The following is a 5644-nucleotide window of genomic DNA, read 5'->3' as shown; positions in this document are numbered from 1 at the left end:
TTTGACATTTTTGTTTCAAAATTTTGTTTCAAAGTTTGGTTTGACATTTTTAAAAGTTTGTGCACTCATTAGTAAAAGACTTCAATTGGAATTAAAATTATATGCTAAAGACAAACTAGTGCAAGAAGTTCAAAATACATTGTATCGACAATATCCAGAACCACTATCTGGTATGGATGTATGTGGAGTGTAATAAAATGATCCATTTCAATGAATTGTGTTTCTTTTCATTTCAAGTACAACCCCATATTCTGACGTGTACTATTGCAACACAATGATGCCAGAGGTTTTTGTTCTAAACAGTTCCGGTTCTTTACTAATGAGTGCACAAACTTTTAAAAATGTCAAACCAAACTTTGAAACAAAATTTTGAAACAATATTTTGAAACGAGGTGGACCACCCAAATTTATAGTGATACATAATAGGGTTCTATACTATTATACCAAATGTTTAAATTGGGCAATTTCCAAAATTTAAGGGGTGGGCCAAGGTACCCCTCCCAAATTTTTCAAGGGGTGCACCAATATACACATATTTTATGAAAGGTAATGAACCCCTGTATACGCCCATATAACCATATAGGATAATAACACCTCATCAAACGCGATAAATTAGGTCAAAAACCCCCGAAATTTGAATTTTTGGCAATTTTTTACCCATGAAAGGGAACGACATAGACACCCAATACTGATAGAGGTACATACTATGGTCCTAGGCTACCACACCAAATTTTTAGATTAGGCAATTTCCAAAATTTAAGGGGTGGGCCAAGGTACCCTTCCCAAATTTTTAAAGGGGTGCACCAATGTACCCATGTCTTATGATAGATAATGGACCACTATACATGACCATATAACTATATAAGGTAATAGGACCTCATCCAAGGAGATAAATTAGGTCGAAAACCAAACACGTGGTACAACGTATTGCTTACGTTTATATTTTTGGCAATTTTGTACCCCTAGAAGGAAACAAGGTGGACCGCCCAAATTTATCATAATACATATTAGGGTTCTGTACTATAATACCCAATGTTTAAATTGGTCAATTTCCAAAATTTAAGGGGTGGGCCAAGGTACCCCTTCCAAATTTTTAAAGGGGTGCATTAATATACCCATGTCTTATGAAAGGGAATGGACCCCTGTATACGTCCATATAACTATATAGGGTAATAATACATCATCAAAGGGGATAAATTAGGTCAAAAAACCCCGAAATTTGAATTTTTGGCAATTTTTTACCCATGAAAGGGAACGACATAGACACCCAATACTGATAGGGGTACATACTATGGTCCTAGGCTACCATACCAAATTTTTAGATTTGGCAATTTCCAAAATTTAAGGGGGGTGGTCCTATGTACCCCTGCCAAAATTTAGGGGGTGGGCCATGGTACCCCTGCCAAAATTTAGAGGGGGTGGTCCTAGGTACCCCTAGGTCATTGACCCCGGGCCAGGTCATTGACCTTTCACCCCGGTCATAAAAGAGAGTGAGGATGAGTCATTCGCGCCAACGGGGACCACTACTACTATATGCAAATTAATCAGAGTGTTAACTCTGTACTTCACAATTTCTTGGGATCCAGGATCTGGACTGTTCTCTGTCGGGCTGTGGTCATAACGTGGGATTCGGGTGGAGTGAGTTTGCTTTAACGCTGAGGATATTGGTAGATTCTTGCATACTAGGAAAGTCTCCTGCACGAGCAGAAATAACTGAGAGAGATTCTGTCTTTGACTTCTCGCTCAATGGTAGTATGTCATTCCTCAACTTGTGACACGGAGTTACGTATTGTATGACATTAAAGGTCAAGTGTCAAATCATAATTGCATCTTCTGTGCAACTACGAACCGGGGAACAGTCACAGACACCTGCCTTTGAAGTAAAGGAACTGCCAGATCTTTGCTTCGAAGCGGAGGTAGACCACATGAACAACTATACCTTCAACTCTCACAGACAATCTTTTTTCAACTGGACACTCAGTGAAATCAGTTTTCTGTTCGTGTTCTCAGAAAACCACAGAAAGAACGAAAGGAATACAACAAATTTAGCGTGTATAGACAAAAACTCATTCCATTCCCTCCTCTTCTCAATCTGTTCTCTCTGACCTGAATTTGATCCTAAAAGCACATTCAATACATTGGCCCATTGGCAATGACTACTCACGGGCACTTTAATACAATGTCAGGCATTATTAAGTATTAAGTATTGTTGTTGTTTGTAGGTGTTTGGCATCTGTTTTCAGCATCAAGGCTGTATGAGACATAAACCTAAAGTTTAGGATAAAAATCTAACCACCGTATTGTGTTCACATTTGCATGCTATCCTACTGGGAATTGAACCCGGGACCTCGTACTTCAAAGGTGTTTACACTAGCTAGGAGACCAGTTGGTAAGATCTTTTATTAATGTGTTCGGTGCCTAATCTTTCGCTTTTAGACATATTATGGTATCATTTGAGTAAAATTGTTTCCTGCGCGTATATGTTAGATTAAATAATAGCTTTAATTTTACAAATAAAATATAGTTTCTGAATATTACTCTTCGAGATTGAGAATCATGTTGTTTTAAAATATGCAGTATTGTTTTCAGTCTACCAGTATCGGTTAAAACAATATCGACTGCTGCAATAACAACACAATCGTATTCCTAGATTGTCTTTCTGGTTAAAGTGAAAAGTTAATTAATTGACTCATTTCAATCAGCGAGGCCTTGCTTCACTGCATTTCAATTGCATAAGGTAACGTTTCTATGTTGACAAACATGATTGCATGGACGATGGAGTGCAACAGAATGGTCACAAAAACCACCTCTGATGTTTATTCTAGTTGAAATGAGATGTGGATGATTGGTAGTTGTCGACAGGGAATGAAAAAATTTATAAACAATACATGTGGTATACAGGTTCTCCTCATTTGCGTTTATTATTAAAATTATATATTTGTAAAAAGAAAATACTAATCTACGAAGAAATGAATAGATTACGAATGAAGAACTGAGTCAGAATTTGTTTTGTTTATTCGTAACTCGCCATCTGTCGAGGCAGTATTGGCCCATTGATAATGCACTACGGGTCAAGACAGATAAACTTATACCTAAAAACATTTTAGTCCCGGAGGTGGCAGTGGCTCAGTGGTAGAGCTTTCACCTTTGGTGCATGGGGACCTTGTTCGATTCCAGCTCGCGCCAAGGGAGCTTTGTGGTGGACAATCATTGTGCGCGTGGGCTTTTCAGGGTTCTCCCTTTTCTTCCCGCTTCCTTCATTCCACAATTTCCTTCATTTCTCATCATCGCCTTCTTCTTTGGCATAATCGGCATAACCGTGGAAAACTTAAAAATTTCATTTCATTTTATTCCCCCTTCCTCTAAGGCGATGGTTCCCTGAATTTGCATAGGTCATACATACTGTGAATATCTGTCTACTATGGGTATCCTGTTTCTTGTTTCCTGTGTTAGACCAGTTAAAAAGTCAGTTACGAATATTAGAAAGTAGGCCTCACTATATGAAATTTACATTTAAAAAATAAGCATGATCCAATGGCCTTTACCTTGCAGAAGGGGTTTCCTAATCAAAACATTTTCATTGTTAATGTGAAATCTCGGTATAGGTATATTAAGATAGCCAGCTGTACACTTCTGTTACTCGTGGAGTTTTAAGATGGATCATATACTTTTTTTCATATTTATTGGCGAGAAAGATGAAACATACTTTTGGGAAGCCATTTGACTATTATTCTGCTTTGGGTATGGATAATCTAGCATCTAATTTTAATCAGAGAAAGTTTGCACTAGGTTGTACTTCCACTTTTTCAAATGATTGGTAGATATTTATTTAATTATCATGGTGTCGGAATCGATTCTTGAAGGAGCATGAATATCTATACATTGTATACAGAGGAGTAGTTTAAAACTCATTACTCTAACCTCTAGTTGTTAATAGCTACTAGCTACTGTATATGTGCTGGTAAGAAGGGTGTCATTGCTATCTTGTCCCATGATGCACCATTTAAATTTATCTGACATGATTCTTCTAGACTTGTTGGATGTTTCTGACCTTCAATAGACCGCCTCAAATTCTGGAAACAATCTTAATTAAAAAGTGTTATTTTATGACTTATATAGCTGAAATGAGACTTACAGGCCGTGATTATGTCACCATTTAAGGGGACCACATACATCCTATGGACCAAACGTTGTTTAGTTTCAATGAAGCAATATTCCAGGATAATAGTGCGCCCATTCACACCTGAGGCTCTTGCAGTGTGCTTTGAGGAATATTGGCATGAAGTTGAACACCATCCCTGACTCACTCAACCCCCGGACCGGAATATAATTGAATTTTGGTCCATTTGGAAAACACAAGTTTGATGCAGATTTCCGCTTGCATCTTCTCTGAATGATGCAATGGACCTGGATTGGTCTGATACTTCACTTACTACCTTTCATGACCTCTATAAACTCCATTCCACGTCGCATCAGAGTTATTATGAGCTTACAGGTGGGCCAGCGCCATATTAATCTAGTACAGTAAGTTGCAGTACTTTTAGGAGTTTCCATTAAATTTATAAACATCTGTAAGTACCATGAAAAACTAATAAACTATTGAAAAATTAACTATCTGTAATACTAATCGTACTGAAATGAAACGAAAATACCTATTAGTTAAGCTTTCATATTTATGGCTTTAAAGAAGAGAATCGTGGCAGCATATTCAGGAACACATCTACCTGCCAACTGGGTACAATCCCCGCTGAAGGCAATTTTTATCGTTCTACGCCCATTCCAATGTGGCTCTGAGGTCCGCCCAGTCTATCTAAAACTACTGCAGTATTTGGGGAAGTAATGAAGACTACATGGCCTTAATGAGTGCCAGTGTCAAGAAAGAGTCCACACTATAGCTCCCCGTACAGATCTTGAGCCTTCATGGACAATCTTTACAAGCTAAAGAAGAATGAATCAAAGCGAATAGTGGAAGAAGAGGAACTATTAAATTAAGAAAATGGTTGGAAATAGAAGAATCCTGAGTAAAGTCATGAGTACATTCGTCACCATATACTCAAATTCTTTGGAACTGAAGTGCGGGCTATCTTCAACCCATAGGTGATTGTGCACAACCACCACTGAAGATTCCTTTGATCAATAATCGAGATTTAACCTAAGTCCTTAGTGTAATTGCAATGAAATACATAAAGGAATAGTTACAAATTCCAATCGTTAATAAGAAAGGAATAGATCTCTCAATTCGCGTGTAGGTTATTCTGTAGCTTAGTTACTTAAATTATACATGTGCTGATGACAATAATAAACGTAAATTGGATATTTCATACAGAACCGCCATTTTAGCAGCTGCTGGGAAATATGTCCCAACAAATGCTAAAAACAAAATTCTACTTAAAATTAAAATTAATATTTATTATATTTTCGCAACTACCAATCTAGCTTACTATAAATCTGTCCGCTTATGATTCAGAAGATATATTGCTATCTCTTTGTACATATGAGAACCCTATTGCTGTTACTATTTTTTGATACTAATTTCTTCTAATTGAAAATACACTGTAGAATTCTTACGAAATAACTCCCAAAATGCAATGAAATTATTTAGATAAATATTTAGAAATAAAATTATGTAGTAATTACAGTAGGT

This window comes from Thermobia domestica, chromosome 16, assembly GCF_964235325.1.
Source record: "Thermobia domestica chromosome 16, izTheDome1.hap1.1, whole genome shotgun sequence".
Lineage (NCBI taxonomy): Eukaryota > Metazoa > Arthropoda > Insecta > Zygentoma > Lepismatidae > Thermobia > Thermobia domestica.
The sequence above is the reverse complement of the archived record's forward strand: the minus strand, read 5'-3'. Positions refer to the sequence as shown.